The sequence below is a fragment of the Nycticebus coucang genome, chromosome 22, assembly GCF_027406575.1.
Source record: "Nycticebus coucang isolate mNycCou1 chromosome 22, mNycCou1.pri, whole genome shotgun sequence".
Taxonomy (NCBI): Eukaryota; Metazoa; Chordata; class Mammalia; order Primates; family Lorisidae; genus Nycticebus; species Nycticebus coucang.
The window spans coordinates 41,540,944-41,558,367 of record NC_069801.1 but is presented as its reverse complement, the minus strand read 5'-3'; the positions used below and the strand labels follow the sequence as shown (position 1 = coordinate 41,558,367).

At 43.4% G+C, this 17,424-nt stretch overlaps 1 pseudogene; it reads right to left on the bottom strand.

The window, feature by feature from the left end:
* Positions 1–12,452, bottom strand: part of LOC128574714 (probable rRNA-processing protein EBP2) — a 41,645-nt pseudogene extending 29,193 nt beyond the window's left edge.
* Between the last annotated feature and the right edge of the window lie 4,972 nt (positions 12,453–17,424).

The following is a 17,424-nucleotide window of genomic DNA, read 5'->3' as shown; positions in this document are numbered from 1 at the left end:
GGATGCATGTCTAGGGAGATACACTTGAGCAGAGTCCGGACCAGGGGGAATGCACTGTATGAATGCATGTGGGAGAGAGAACATGGACATGAGCTTGAAGAGTTTGAGAAACATCAAGAAGGCCTGAGTGGTCCAGTGGAGAGAGCTAGGTGGAGAGTGGTAGAAAATGAGCAGAGGTTAGTAGAAACCAGTGGAGTCCAAACTGGTTATCATGAACTCCCAGCACTGAAATAGCTTTGCAGCATGCACCCCTCACAGATGTATTTTTCACATAGTTTCTGTTGTTAGTATATTAGCAAAGCATTATTTCTTTCTGTTTAGGTAAAAAAGGCAGTACAAGTTCTAATATTTCCTCACTTTACCCCAAAGGACATGTGCCCAAAAGACGTGAGCTGGCAGACAGCACTTTTGAAAGGATTCTTTACATAAGCTAAAAAAGACTAAGTTTGAATAGAATTGGACATGAGTTTGTTTTTCTGATTAGTTAAGAGCTCCAGAGTAAAAGCAGGTTAGTATGACTACAGTGAAGACACTATTTTCTCTATATGATTCATCACATGCAATCAGACTATAGTGAACTACACCATGCAGTTAATTAGGCACAGGAGTTGGGAAGTAAGTTTAGGAAGAAGAACAATGTTTCTTTCAGTAAGGTGGAGGAAATGGCAAGTTGTATTTCAAAAATCCATTTATTTGAAATGCCAGGGGAAAAGGAGCATGTGTAGAATACTTGAACAGTGGCTGGTCCAGTGTCGGCTCCAAAATCCTTTTTAAGGGCATAGGGCTAGAGGGGAGGAGGGTGTGGAATTAATCTGGGCAGGGGTGTCATCTTCTGTATGATTTAAACTTTAGCTCAGAAGCTGTGGAACTGATGATTTTTGAGGGACTGAATTAATCCAGTTGGCCTTCAGCATAGCTCTAGCTGGCGGTGGTATAGGGGAAGGCTTGGGGCCCAGCTTGGAGGGGAGGAGGATAGTTGGGAGCACATTTGCCAATCCAGGCAGCAGTCACCAGGTCCTTCCTGACGCTTCTGGAATGAAGGTGGAGAGAGATGCTCACTGAGATGCTACTTAGAAATTACATGAGCAGAGAGGGAAGACGCCTCCTTGTGCATAAAGGTGTCTTTTACTGAGGTAGGAGCAGCTGGGTCAGGTGAGAGAAATGGAAAGGAGTAACAGGACTTGTGCCTAATTACGTAGAGGAGTGAGGGAGACAGGGACTTTCATGATGAGTCCTAGGCTTTGAACTTGGGAGAGTGAATGACTGTGATGCCTATTGCTGAGACAGGATGTTCTAGAGTGTCACTGAGTGGGGCAGAAGGTGCAGATGATTCCTGCTGGTTTAAGGTTCTTGTGCGGCATTGCAGGGAAGGCATCTGGGAAGGGATTGGAAGTGAGGGTCCAAAGCTCCATTTGAGGCCCAGTGGCATTAAGAGGAGCTGATGTTACAGGCCCAGATGAAACCCCCCAAGAAATGTGCAGTGACAAGAGTAGAGGGCAGGGTTGTTTTATTGGGGGAGCACTGTGGGCCCAGAGTCACCTATCCTGAACTTCCTAGACCATATGTGAAGCATGAAAATAAATCTTTGGCCCATTAAAAACCAATCAAATTATAAATAGCTGTTTAAATTTCTTTGCTACAATGAATAATTCATAATTGTGATGTGGACGCATTCCAATATTCCTAATATGTCTGATGTGAAGCAGGCGAGTCCTCGAATCCCCTCTGTCCTCAGTCAGAGATCTAGGAGGACGGTGTGAAAGAAACTTTTCTTCCCTGGGAAATCCACCCCTGCCAACAGCCCTCAGGACCTCTCCTTAGCGATGCCCTCCAGCTCTTGCCCTCCCCATCCTGCTGCCCCTCATCTTTGTGGAAGGGATTTTCGTGATACTGCTTAGTTTCTGGGCACTATGCTCTTTGACGTACAGTTCCCTCAAGATCTGGTTCTGGTGGATCTCATCTGGAGCCCTCTCCTCCATCTGGTGTCCCACCATGCCCTTGGTGCTGCAGGTCCTGATTGGCTTCTCTCTGTACCCTCATGTGGCTGGCCTGATGCTGGGCTCCTTGGTCTCCAGGCAACCGTGCCCTACGAGGCCTCCAGGCAACAGCACCCCATGAGGTCTCCAAGCATCAGTGTCCCATGCCGTCTCCAAGCAACAGAATCAATGGCATAGGATCCTGCTGCATTAGACCAACTGGGCACCCCCCTCCGACCCCACCCACCCCCAGTCCCCTGCCTGAATCCACATCCCCTGATCCCACCTCTGAGGACTTTATTTCCTATCCTGATGCCTTACTGGCTCACCTGCCTGGGCTTCTCAGGACCCAGCCTGGTTAATCCCAGGACCTACCAGGAAGAGCAAGTGGCAGATCAATGAGGTCATGGTCATATTATGGACCTCACTTTGGTCAATCATTTCCTAAAAAGATTTGGAAGGAGTCAGAAACCTCTCCTATTATAAAGCAGATATACAGTAAAAAAGAACAATGACTCAGGAAACTACCTTTAAGGATATTTCATTGAACTCAATATATCTAAATTATTATAATTTCAAAGTTTCAATATAAAATTACTAAGGATTATACCTTTTTTTCATAGTTTCAAATCAGGTGTAAATTTCACACTTCATAGAACATCTCAAGTGCTCAATAGCTATACATAGGCACAGCAATTCTAGATTTCTTCTAATTACCCTGTCAGATTTATATCTATGTTCCACCTGAAATTGATATTTGAGCAATAGTGTGAGGTAGGAATGCAACATAGTTTCCTTTCTAAGAAAGGAAATTTATAAATTGGTGACCCAGCACCAATTTATTGAAAAAAACAAAACAAAAAAAACCAGTTTTTTTTTGATATCCACTATTCTGATCTGTTTTTTTTTTAATCTTGGAGAAAGTGTCCACATATGTATGAGTCTGTTTCTCAATTCTATGCTTTGTAATTTTCATCTCCCTATGTCTGCAGGAACACTACCCTATATTAACTATTTTTGTAATATGTTTTGATACCTGGTAGGAAAGAACTTCCTCTTAGGAAGAATCCTAAGAATCCTCTTAGGAGAATCTTAATATTCTTGTCCCTTTGCATTTCCATACTAATTATTATCAGATGTCAACTCCCTTCAAATCTCTTGGAACATTGAAGTTATATTTAATGAAGATACGGGTTTGAGGCGAACACTTTAAAAATGAATCTTCTGTTACCTGCTTGCTCTCATCTGAGTGGGATGTGGACATGTTCTTTGCCTTCCACACTCTGCTTCCTTTCCCATTGTGGGGTAGGATGACTGAGTCAGGGGCTCAATCCTGAGAACTTTGATGACAACACAGTGGAGGGCTCTGATCCCTTTTTACAGGAGACTTTTCTCAAGGGCAGAGAGTCCCTGGGATGATTGTAGAATCCTAGGATGAAGACAAATGAAGTCTGGGAGGAAAGAGGCTAAAAAGTACAAAGAAAAACCATCCTGAGTCCCCATCTATCTGTAGCAGGGCCTGTCCCCTGAGTGAGTGCTCAGGGCCCACCCTCTCCTGACTCATTTGACCCCAGCCCCTGCCCTCCTTGAAAATAGGTGGAACACTTTCCACTTACTTTCCTGTACCTGCTCAACTGCTGATCCTGTAGTCTGCTCTGTAGTCACAGACCATGTTCCATGGAGAGGCCAGTCACATGTGCAGAGGCTTATGCAGGCTGGCGGAGGAGGCAGAATAGGAAAGGACCAGACTGCCTAGAAAAGGAAATGGTTGGACGGTACCCGTAGCTCAGTCTGCAGGACGCCAGCCACATACATACACCTAGGGTGGTGGGTTCGAACCCAGCCCGGACCTGCTAAGCAACAAGGACAACCGCAACTAAAAAATAGCTGGATGTTGTAGCGGGTGCCTGTAGTCCCAGCTACTTGGGAGGCCGAGGGAAGAGAATCGCTTGAGCCCAGGAGTTGGAGGTTGCTGTGAGCTGTGATGCCATGGCATTCTACCCAGAGCAACAGCTTAAGGCTCTGTCTCAAAAAAAAAAGAAAGAAAGAAAGAAAAGGAAATTGTTAAAGGCATCCCCGGCAAAGGATTAACATACACAGAAGACAAGCAGGACCTGGTGGTGGACAAGGGAGCCTGTAACTCACCCAGGCTGAGGGATGGTTGCCTTCTTCTTGCCTGCTCTGGGCCCACCAGGTCAGGCTGGGAATCCGCAGTGCAGGGATTTGGGGCTGTTCCAAATTGTCTCAGTCCTAGAGAATCCATCTCCCCAGGAGAAGACTTGGGACTTGATAGGTATAGCGTAGGGGTACAGGAGGGTGAGCAGGACCCTAAGAGGAAGGGCTATGGGGAGGAGTGGGGATGTTGACGGGGGTGTAGAGGGAAAGGGGAGCCAGGCGGACAGGGGGGCGGGAGAGGGGCTGCCGGGAAGGGACAGAGTTGTTGGCCTTGTGGAGCCTCTGGGCAGGATTCTGGGAATGGGGGGCATTATTTATAGGGGGGAAAGTGGAGGAAGAGGAATTAGTAGAAGGTGCAGGTTTCAGGGGAGGAAGCTGAGGATGGGGAGGCTGAGGGTGGGGAAGCTGAGGACAGGGATGTGGAGGGCGGGGATGCACAGGACAAAGATGAGGAAGGACAGTTGGGGGACAGCGTGGAGGAAGAGAGCGGCAAGGTGGAGGCTGGGGCCGAGGCTGGGGTATGGGGGGCAGTTTCTTTGTCATTGTTGAGCGCTACTACTCTTGTCCAGACTAGAGAGTAACTAAGGTGTGCCCAGAATTCACGTGGCCTTTAAATCACTCCCACCCCCTCGCATCACTCAGTGGCCTTTATGACATAGGCAGGCCCCTCCCTTACTCTAGTGGGTGGGCCCAGCAGCCAGGAAACTGGTCCCTGTTTCCAAGGTTAAGAGTGATTGTGGGAAATAGCAAAGAGAAGAAATGGAGATGTAATATTAGTCCCTGTTCTTGGGAGCCCACAGAGTTTTTACTCAGAGTAGGTAAAGAGTGTTCAAAGCATTGTTATTGATGCCATGTGCAAAAAAAAAAAAGTTTTAAATAATTTTGGTAGTTCTCCTATGTTCCACCTTCCTAAGCCAGTAAGATTTGTGGACTACAAATCTGTTTGCACTTATGCATTCCCCCTTGAGTTTCTTTCTGAGGAAGGCGGAAACATCTTTGCACTCACTGAGCCTGCTCACAAGGCTGAAAGTATTCATAATATTAAGTCCAATGTTAATGAATCCTAAAGGGGGTTCACGTTGATCACAGAAAATCAATTACTGAGACAAAGAGGATTGTCAAGAAGGAAAGAATTCATTTCTGGACATGTATCTCCTGGAAGGGGGAGGCAGGGACTGTCGCTCAAGTTCATTTCCCAACCAACAGTTCAGGGGGTTTTAAGAAGGTGAAAATGAATAATGCCTGAGGGGAACATGATGATGTGTTTGGGGTGGAGCACAGGACATAGAATTGCTGTGAGAAATCGTATTAGTACATCCGTCCCCTGAATAAAAAATGGTGGCTATGTCCCTCCCAGGGTGGGGATTTTAGTATTATAATGAGCTAGGAGTTAATATTTTTCACTTTTTCAGCCTTGTGTGCAGGCTCAGTGCATCCTTGGGCATAATTTTTGGCTGTGTACGCCACATCCCTTATCTTTTTTTTTTGAGACAGAGTCTCACTATGTCACCCTCTGTAGAGTGCTATGTTGTCACAGCTCACAGCAACCTCAAACTCTTGGGCTTAAGAGATTCTCTTGCTTCAGCCTCCCAAGTAGCTGGGACTACAGGCATCCGCCACAATACCCAGCTTTTTGTTGTAATTGTCATTGTTATTTGGCAGGCCCGGGTTGGGTTCAAACCCGCCATCTTCAGTGTATGTGGCTGGCGCTCTAGCTGTTTAGCTACAGGCACTAAGCCAACACATCCCTTATCTTGTTTTTTCTGGACAAGCAGGTGATATAAGCCTGGTTAGTTATCATGGCTGCAAGGAGATTCCCACCTTCCTGGGAAAGAAATTCAAAAGAATTTCAAGCAACAGAAAGTTACAAAGTTCTGGTCAAGAAATCTTACTTGCCTGAGAACTTGAAACATCCAAGAACTACAAAAAAAAATTATTTTTAAAATGTTTTCTTGCCCATGGAGGCTGTTACAGAACTTGGGGCACAAGGCAGGAGGAAGGAGCACTGAATGGCCAATAGGCTGAAGAGCGGCATCCCTGCCTCTGTATGCCTCTGGACAAGATCTTGTCCGGGCTCCATCTGAGCAGGACTTGACTTTTGCTAGCTGACTTTGTTTTGGTCCCTGAGGTCCCATGCTTTCATGCCTTACCCTTAACTGGGAGCAGAACGTAGGGCCAAAGCTGGCAGAACGACTGCCCATTCCCATGGGCCTCATGATTACATTGGACTTTCCCTCTCACTCCTTGAGATGTCAACTACACGTGACGTGATTAAGGACAGTGCACACTTCCCCTTTCTTTTGTGTGATGTAGCCAGCTCTCTGCTTAACACTCCTGGTTTCTTTCATCACCATCCAAACCATAAGCCCTTCTGATCCTCTATTCCCTCCGATATTCTTTTTTGTTTGTTTGTTTTGTTTTTTGAGATAGAGTTTCACTTTGTCTCCCCAGGTAGAGTGCCATGGTGTCATATTTTGCAGCAACCCCAGATTCCTGGGCTCAAGAGATTCTCCTGCACCAGCCTCTCAAGTAGCTGGGATTACAGGCACCCAACACAACACCTGGCTATTTTTTTTTTTTTTTTTTCTTTTTTAGAGACGAGATCTCGCTCTGGCTCAGGCTGGAAACTGTGAACTCAGGCAATCTACCCACATTGGCCTCCCAGAGTGCTAGGATTACAGGTGTGAGCCACTGTCCTGGCCCCCTTGTTTACTCTTATCACCATAATATCTGAGTTCTTTCTCTTGACCCAACACTGGTTTCTCCTATAGTTAGCAGGACTTTAAATTGTAGTCTCTGTAGCTCTGGCTATATAATTCCCAAACTTCACTATTCCTTAGATTGTTTCTTTTTTTTTTTATTTATATTTTGAGGCATAGTCTCACTCTGTAGACCAGGCTCACAGCAACCTCAGATTCCTGGGTTCAAGGGCTCCCCCTGCTTCAGCCTCCCAAGTAGCTGAGTCTACGGCTGTCCACTACAACTCTTGGCTAAGTTTTCTGTTTAGTAGAGACGGGGTCTCACTCTTTCTCTGGCTGGTCTCAAACTCCTGACCCCAAGTGATCCTCCTGGCTTATATCTCAAGTGAACACACATTCTCTGCAACTTACTTCAGACTGGGGATGCTGATAGTGTATGGAGTCTCCTTCCTCCTTCTGCAACTTTTTACACCACTACCCTTCTGTTTCCAGTGAAAAATCTCTTGCTTCTTAGAAGCTTGTGCTACCTACGCTGTTTCCCTGGCACTGTCAATTTCAGATCCCCTGGATGCTCTCTTTTTATAAGAAAACTTTCGGGCGGCACCTGTGGCTCAGTCGGTAAGGCGCCGGCCCCATATACTGAGGGTGGCGGGTTCAAACCCGGCCCCAGCCGAACTGCAACAAAAAAATAACCGGGTGTTGTGGTGGGCGCCTGTAGTCCCAGCTACTCGGGAGGCTGAGGCAAGAGAATCACTTAAGCCCAGGAGTTGGAGGTTGCTGTGAGCTGTGTGATGCCACGGCACTCTACCGAGGGCCATAAAGTGAAACTCTGTCTCTACAAAGAAAAAAAAAAAAAGAAAACTTTCACATTCATCTCAAAGTCTTATTTTTGAGTCCTTCATCCCGAGTTATTTCAATCTCCATTTAGGTGACTTGTTTCAATTCTCTGGCCTCTTCTTTCTGGATTTATTTTTACTTTTAACAAGTCTTCCATATTTGTATAATTTTTTTATTTTCATTGAAACATAATAATTGCACTTATATGCAATTATGTGATGTTTTGGTACGTGTATTCTTTGTGCAATGCTCAAATTGTTATTAGGCACATCCATCACCTCTAAAACTTATCATGCTGAGAACATTACAAATCCCCTCCTCAAGTTATTGTGAAATATACATACAAGATGCTTCTACTCTACTGGTTCTATAGAGCAAGACTGTCTCAGAAGAAAAATACATCAGTATTGTTGACTACACTCACCATGTTATGAGAACATCAGAACTTATTCCTCCTATCAAACTGTCATTATGTACTCATGAACCAATCTCTCCCCATCTCCCTTCTCCCTGACTCCTCCCAGGCTTTAGTAAGTACTATCTTACTCTGTACTTCCATAAGATCAACTTCTTTAGATTCCTGAAATGAGTGTGATCACAGGGCATTTGGCTTTCTGTGCCTGGTTATTTCACTTAATGGGGTTCATCCACGTTGCTGCAAAGAACAGGCTGTCATTCTTTTTATGGCTGAAGAGAATGCCATTCTGTACCTACACCACATTTCCCTGATCCTTCTTCCACTGATGGACATTTAGGTTGATCCCATAGCTTGGCTATTGTGACTAGTGTTGCAGTTAATATGACCTCATTGATATACTAATTTGACTTCCTTTGGCTACATACATGGTAGTAGGGTTTCTGGATTATGTAGTGGTTCAACTTTCAATTTTTTGAGGACCCTCCCTACCGTTTTCCGTAATATAGTAGTTTACATTCCCACCAACAGTACCTATTTCTTCACATCCATACCAGCATTTTCGTTTCTTATCTTTTTGGTAGTAGCCATTCTTTTTTTTTTTAAGAGATAGTCTCATTTTGCCACCCTTGGTAGAGTGCTGTGCATCATAGCTTAGCTGATTCTCTTTGCCTCAGCCTCCTGAGTAGCTGGGACTAAAGGTGCCCGCAATGCCTAGCTATTTTTTTTGTTGCAGTTTGGCCGGAGCCGGGTTCAAACCCGCCACCCTCAGTATATGGGGCCGGATCCCTACTCACTGAGCCACAGGTGCCACCTCAAGGTAGTAGCCATTCTAATCAGGGAAAGGTTATATCTAATTGTGGGTTTGATTTGTACTTCCCTGATGAGTGGTGTTGGGCATTACTTCGTATACTTCTTCTTTTGAGAAATGTGTATTCCAGTCTTTTGCCCATTTTGAAATCAGATTATTTGTGGTTTGTTTTGATTTGGTTTGGGGTTGTTTGGGGGGAGGAGTTTGTTTTATTACTGAGTTGTTAGAGAGATTCTGAAGCTTAGGCATCTGTTGTGAAAGATTGCCCCTGCTGATTATGCTATGAGGTCAGGGGTGGAAATCTCTGATATCCACCCAATTCTTCACTGCATGAGTGCAAAACTAGAGCCCAGAGAAATGAATGACTCTCCTGCAATCTCCATGATACTCCCGGTGACATGCTGTTGTCAAAGCAAGCCTGTGCTCATGAATGAACACTAGCACACACCCCACTGTGAGACAAGAAATACACCATCTCACACACAGGGCTGGGGGCCAAGCAGACCACAGCCATCTGTTCTGACAAATACAATAGGCCTCATCCTGCTCCCTGCACATTTTCCTGCTCACCTTCTTTCCATATTTCCTAAGTGCTCACAGTTGGTTGGCCTTTTCCGACTTCTCCATGGCAGCCTATTTAGTGTGCAGCTTCTGTTGAATCTAAAATGCAAAAAGTTGTCAGTTTTTGTTATTGGAATTTGAGGTGGCCACTACTTAGGGTTCACTGGAACAGGGAATAGATAGTTTATATTCAAGTCCGTGGGACTTGTAAACCATTTATTCCAACCCCTGTGTTTTACACAGGAGCACAATGAGGCCCACAAGCTAAGCGCAGTGCAAGGGATCAAACATGTCTGTGGTGGAGTCAGCAGTTCAAAGTGACCTTCCCACTCCTGTGTGTGTCTGGAAGGAAGTCTGACTTCTTTCCATTTCTGCTGTCCATACACTGAGGTTAAACCAGCGTACACCTCTGTGCCCTTCTCCAATGTACCACACAGAACAAACTCAAGCAGGTACCTGGCCTCTTCCATCACACATACACATTTTAGTGAAAGGATGAGAGGCTGTTAGTGTGTACAGAATTCATAGTAAGAATTTGTACAGAGATATGTATGGGCTCACCTCTAGATTAGCTTCCCTGGGTGCGATCAATACAAGAGCTTCCTAAAATCCACCTTGAGTTGCAAGAGCACTATTAAAATATATAGTTGTTCCTTGATATCTGTTAGGGACTCCCAAATCCACCAGTAACATTTGCCTATAACCTAGGATTACTTTTTTTTTTTTTTTTTGTAGAGACAGAGTCTCACTGTACCGCCCTCGGTAGAGTGCCGTGGCGTCACACAGCTCACAGCAACCTCCAGCTCCTGGGCTTACGCGATTCTCTTGCCTCAGCCTCCCGAGCAGCGGGGACTACAGGCGCCCGCCACAACGCCCGGCTATTTTTTGTTGCAGTTTGGCCGGGGCTGGGTTTGAACCCGCCACCCTCGGCATATGGGGCCGGCGCCCTACTCACTACTTTTAGTACCTAATAGTTCAATTCATTCTCATGGATTCAATGTAGTACTCAGGTCAAAACAAATTCATGTTTTCTTATGGGAACTTTGTGGAATGTCTTTTCCTCAATTAATTTTGGATTTGTAGTTGGTTGAATCCATAGATGTGGAACCCATGGATTCAGAGGGCCAACTGTATCTTGGATTAGATGTTGGCAATTCCCTTCCTCCCAAAGCAAAATGAGGACGAAGTTCTACCTAACTCTAAATTACTATCTTGGAGACACACATTAATCCCTCATTTTAAACAACAGAAAACTGAGGCCCAGAGAAAATTATTATCTACAGGTCATAGCCCTGTTCACTGGCAATGCCCAGACAAGAACTGTTGTCTTCTCTACCCACCACACCATGTCCATATGACAGCTAGGAAATGCAAGGGACTATCTTTACTTTGTGAACCAAATTTCTCACAGTACTTTTTCTCTTCTTAAGTGTCCAGATAAGGAAAATATCATTCTTATATTTATTTAACTGGTGGTGACTGGCATGACTCTGAAGTGGACAATCTTAAGAAGAGATCATTGTTTTCTGATCCCATGCTCCCCATTATTGGGCTGCTATAATGGAGATGAGCCATGTTAGAGATGAGCCAGTCATCTTAGAGATGGCTTTCCAGATAATAACATCCTTGAGTCTTACCTCCTGCTTCTGCTGATCAGACTTGGCCATTTCTGCAAAATAAGCAGTGGGATGCTTGGTAAGGATTTTGAGCTGGTGGAGGTGGGGTAATACTGCAAGCACTGAACCCTACAGTTGACAGTATCTGAGACTGTAGGACAAAATGCAAAATGAAGTAGAGGAGAGAAATCCTTTTTTTTTTTTGCAGTTTTTGGTGGGGGCTGGGTTTGAACCCACCACCTCCTGTATATGAGGCCAGCACTCTACTCCTTTGAGCCACAGGCACCACCCAGGGAGAGAAATCTTAATGTTCCTTCTTGATGTCTCTCATGAGTTATCCAAGCTCAGAAGGACACTCAACATCTAACCTCCATTGGCAAGGAGAAATGAACAAACAGAAACTGAACTAAACCTCACTAGCTTGGTCTAGAAGAAATTTATCAGTACACCATTTTTGAAAGGGGGAGGTGTTGCTAAAAATAAATCAGTAGTTTAAGAGAATGACCCCTCTAAAGGTACCCATTAACACACAAACTAATGTCAATTATGGATTCGTAAGTAATCAAAAGAAAAGTCCACTCAAGAGCCTTCCATAAGCAAACTTTTGTTCTAATAACCGAATGCACACACTCAAAAATACTTTAATAGGGAGTATCTCAAAACAGCCAACAGATGGAACTGTGACTGATGGGCCAAGGAGCTCTTCTGTCAACCAGGGAGAATCTCTTAGATCTACTTAGTCAAAAGATGCAGTCCTCCCCACTCACAGGCTTATGCAACTCACTGGTCCTGAGGAGTGCAGGCTCACTCCTCTCCTCTCAACCCCACTCTCTAGCACAAGGACCCTCATATTCTGCAGCATTTGAAAACAAACATATAAACTCATCTCCCACTGGAAGTCATCTTCTGTATTAACAGTTCTCTGGTCCTTGTTCTGAGGTGTCAGCACCCCACATCCACTGATCCCTGGCACAAGACTCAGGGTCACATCCAGCCTTTCAGCCCAAGACAGTGAACTCATAAGAAGGGAACTCTGAGTTTGTCAATCAAGCCCAGGGTGCTAGGACTACGGACAAAGCACTGATCTCCAATATCCAGACAGGCAATTGACCCTGTTAGTAATACAACAGATTGTGTCTTTCCTGGGAGGAGAATCATTCTCCCAAGCACAACAGTGCCCTGTGAGCATCTTGTCTGTGTTCCCCTTGACCCAGCGCCCCAGCTTACCATGTCGTTCACCGCTTTCTTCGGCCCCTCTAGGACGACATTGAGAGCTGGTTTCAGAAGCCCAGAGAGCGGAGAAGCCCATGGTCCCGCCCCGCCCGGACCCACACGTGGGCGAAGTCTATCGGGAAAACACATCCTGCAAGGGCAGGACACAACTGCAATCAGAACCAGAGGAGTAAGCCTCCCCCGTCGGCGCCCAGCCCCGCGAGCTCGGCTGAAACCTACCTCTCTGGCAGTGACTAGAGAATCATCGGAATGTGAGTCCAAACCCGAGAGCGGTGAAGTGTCCGTCTAGCAGCACGCACCCCATCTTGGATTTTTATTCCCTTACTTTTCCATATAGTTTAACCACATATGTGTTTAACTTTATGCAATTCCTTAGTTTTTGCTATTTTCCAATTTTAGATAAACGGAATCTTAGCATATGTGTCCTGTGACTTGCTTCTTTTGTTCAGAATTTCGTTTTGAGAATCATGTGTCTTGATACATATGACTGAGTTCCATTATATGAATGTATTTATTTATCCATCCTAGAGTTGAGGGCCATTTGGGAAATAACGGTTATTTGCTATTGCAAACAATGCCTCTATAAACATTCTTGTATGCATACAAACTTATCTATTTGTACAAAAGTTCCCCAAGGTACACAGTGAGGACTATAATTGCTGAGTAATGTGATAGTAGCAATTTACACTTCTACCAGGAGATCAGAAGAGCCCTCGTTCCTCTACAAACTTGCCAACACTTGGCATTGTCCAACTTCATAATGTTTCACATATCTTGTGGTTGAGAAAAGGTATCTAATCATGGTTGACGTTTGCATTTTTCTATTACTAATGAGAATGAGGGTGAGTATCTTTTCACAGGTTTGTAGGATTTCTTTCTTTCTTTCATTCCTTTTCTATCTTTCTTTTTTTTTTTTTGTCTTTCTTCCCTTAAATTTTTTTTTAAATTTCAGGCTAATGTGAGGGTATGAACAACTAGGTTACAATATCTGCATTTCTTAGGTAGAGTCCAGCTTGTAGTTGTGCCCCACACCCTTTCACTGTGCCTATTAAATGGGAGCACATTGACCCCCTCCCTACCTCGCTTTTTCCCCTTCCCTCATTCCCTCTTCCCCCAACTGGAATTGAATTGACTTTTTCTTTTATGTGGGCATGTATTAGCTCATCTATAGCAGTGGTTCTCAACCTTCCTAATGCCGCAGCCCTTCAATACACTTCCTGTAGGTTGTGACCCACAGGTTAAGAACTGCTGATCTATAGGCTTCATATTAGTATGGAGTCCATAGGATATTTCCTCCTCCATTATTTTATTACTTTACTAAGGAGAATGTGTTTCAACTTCATCCAGGTTAATACAAAAGATGTAAAGTCTCCATCTTTTTATGGCTGAATAGTATTCCATGGTATACATATACCATCCTGGGTTAATCCATTCCTGGGTTGATGGGCATTTACATTGTTCCCACATCTTGGTGATTGTAAATTGAGCTGTGATAAATAATCTAGTGCAAATGTCTTTTGGATAAGATTTTTTTTTCTTCTTCCGGGTAGATGTCTAGTAGTGGGATTTCAGGGTCAAATGGGAGGTCTACTTTGAGTTTTTTGAGGATTCTCCATACTTCTTTCCAAAGAGGCTATATTAATTTGCAGTCTGGGCCTGGTGGCTCATGCCTGTAATCCCAGTACTTAGGAGGCCAAGGCAGGTGGATTGCCCTGAGCTCACAGGTTTGAGACCAGCATGAACAAGAGTGAGACCCTCATCTCAAAAAAATAGCCAGTCACTGTGGCAGGCACCTGTAGTCCCAGCTACTCAGGAGGCTGCGGTAAGAGGATTGCTTAAGCCCAAGAGTTTAAGGTTGCTGTGAGCTATGATGCCATGGCACTCTACCAAGAGTAACAAAGTGACGCCCTGTCTCAAAAAAAAAATAGTGTTTCCCTCTGTTCATATCCCTGCCAGCGTCTACAACTTTGGGCTTTGTGATGTGGGCTGTGCTTAATGGGCTTAGGTAATAATTCAGGGTTTGATTTGCATTTCTCTAATGATTAGGGAGATGAGCATTTTTTCATTTTGTTAGTCTGTCTTCTTCAAAGAAGGTTCTGTTCATGTCTCTTGACACGGCATTGTTTGCTCTTTTTCTGTTGATTTGTTTGACTTCTTTATAGATTTGGTAAAATGCAAATATCTTTTCCCATTCTGAAGGTTGTCTCTTTGCTTTAATTGCTCTGTGCAAAAGCTTTTCAGTTTAATTAAGACCCATTTGCTTATTTTTGTGTTGTTGCAGTTGCCACAGAAGTCTTCTTCATAAAATCTTTCCCCAAGCTGACCTCCTCAAGAGTTTTTCCCCACACTTTTCCCTAGGATTTTTATCATTTGATACCTTAGATTAGATCTTTTATCCATCTTGAGTCAATTTTTGTAAATTGTGAAAGGTGTGGGTCCAGTTTCACTCTTTTACATCTGGTTATCTAGTTCTCCTTGCACCATTTATTGAACAGAGGTTCTTTTCCCCAGTGTATACTTTTGTTTGGTTTATCAAAGATCATACGGCTATTAAGAGACTGGTTTTATCTCTTGGTTTTCTATTCAGTTCCTTATGTCTATGTCTCTATTTTTGGGCCAATACCATGGTGTTTTGATCACTATGGACTTGTAATATAACCCAAAGTCTGGTAGAGTGATACCTCCAGCTTTGTTTTTATTACTAAAAATTGCCATGCCTATACAGGTTTTCTTCTGGTTCCATACTAAACAAAGAACTATTTTTTCCAGTTCTTCAAACTATGACATTGGTATTTTATTTTATTTTTTTAAGACAGAGTCTCACTATGTCACCCTTGCTAGAGTGCCATGACATCACAGCTCACAGCAACCTCAAACTCTTGGGCTTAAATGATTCTCTTGCTGAAGCCTCCCAAGTATCTGGGACTACAAGCACCTGCCACAATGTCCAGCTATTTTTTTGTTGCAATTGTCATTGTTGTTTAGCAGGCCCACGCTGCGTTTGAACCCACCTGCCTCAGTGTATTTGGCCGACAAAAACCCTAATTACTGAGCTAGGGGCGCCAAGCCGACATTGGTATTTTAATGAGGATTCCATTAAATCTGTACATTGCTTTGGTAAGTATAGACATTTTAACAATGTCTAAGAGCTGAGAGCATGGTGTGTTCTTCCATTTGTTAATGTCTTCTGCTATTTCCTTTCTTAGGGTTTCCTAATTCTCTTTGTAGAGGTCCTTTACCTCTTTTCTTAGGTATATTCCTAAGTATTTAATTTTCTTTGAAGATACTGTGAAGGGGTTTGTGTCCTTTATTTGCTTCTCAGCTCAGCTGTTATTGGTATATACAAAGGCTACTGACTTGTAGACATTGATTTTATATCCCGAAACACTGCTGTTTTTTTTTTTTTTTTTTAATCACTTCCAGGAGTCTTATAGTTGAGTCTCTGGGGTTCTCAACAAAGAGTGACAGTTTGACCTCCTCTGCCCCCATTTGGATGCCCTTTATATCCTTCTCTTGCCTGATTGCATTGGATAGAACTTCCAGCACTCTGTTGAATAGTAGTGGTGATAGAGGACATCCTTGTCTGGTTCTAGTTTTAAGTGGAAAAGCTTTCTGTTTTACTCCATTCAGTATGCTATTAGCTGTGGGTTTGTCATAGATAGCTTCATTCAGTTCAAGAAATGTTCCACCTATGACAATATTCTTAAGTGTTCTTATTAGAAAAGGATGTTGAATTTTGTCAAATGCTTTTTCTGCATCTATTGAGAAGATCATATGGTCTTTGTTTTTGCTGCTATTGATATGGTGACTTACATTTATGGATTTGCATATGTTAAACCAGCCTTATGTCCCTGGGATGAAGCCTACTTGATCATGATGTATAATTTTTCTAATATGTAGCTGTAATCTATTGGCTAAGATTGAGTATTTTTGCATCAATATTCATTAGTGAAATGAGTCTATAATTCTCATTTTTGGTTGGGTCCTTTCCTGGTTTGGGGATCAGGGTGATGTTTACTTTATAGAATGTGTTGGGGAAGTTTCCTTTCTTCTCAGTGTTTTCAAATAGGTTTTGCAGTATAGGTACAAGTTCATTGTTGAAGATTTGATAGAGTTCTAGAGTGAAGCCATCTGGTCCAGGGCTCTTTTTTCGTTGAAAGATTTTTTTAATGTTTCTTTTATCTCTAGTGCTTGATATTGGTCTGTTCAAGAGATCTATTTCTTCTTCATTAAGTCTAGGCAGATGGTATGATTCCAGGTATTGGTCCATTTCCTCCACATTGTCAAATTTCTGGGTGTACAATTTCCTGTAGTAGTCAGAGATAATTGCTAGTATCTCTGTGGTATCTGTAGTTATTTCTGCTTTTTTGTTTCTAACTGAGGTTATATTAGAGATTTAACTTTTCTGTTTCTACTTAATCTGGCCAAATATGTATCGATTTTATTTATCTTTTTGAAGAACCAACTTTTTTTTTTTTGAGACAGAATCTCATTTGTCACTCTCCGTAGAGTACCCTGGTGTCAAAGCTCATGGCAACCTCAACCTCTTGGGCTCAAGCAATTCTCTTGTCTCAGCCTCCAGAGTAGCTGGGACTACAGGCACCTGCCACATGCCCAGCTATTTTTAGAGAGGGGGTCTTGCTCTTGCTCAGGCTGGTCTCCAGCTCCTGAGCTCAAGCAATCTACCGCCTCGGCCTCCCAGAGTGCTAGGAATACACGCATGAGCCACCACACCCTGCCTGAAGAACCAACTTTTTGTTTCATTTATATTCTGAATGACTCTTTTGTTCTCAGTTTCATTTATTTCTGATTTAATTTTGGTTATATGAAGGTCATGAAATTGGGAGATCTGGAATTGGTCTAGCTCTCCATTTTATAAGTTCTTGGAACCTCAGTCTATTCATCTATAAATAGAGATAATGCTCAGTCAGCTTGCTCAGCTCAGAGTCATGATGAGGCCCAGATGTATTCATTTGTTCATTTTACAAAAATGGTCTCCAACTCCTGAATACTTCCTGTGTGTCAGGCATAAAACAGACATACATGAACTCACTCATACAAAACCTTGTCCTTGTAGTTTTTCATTCTAGTAAGGGAGAAT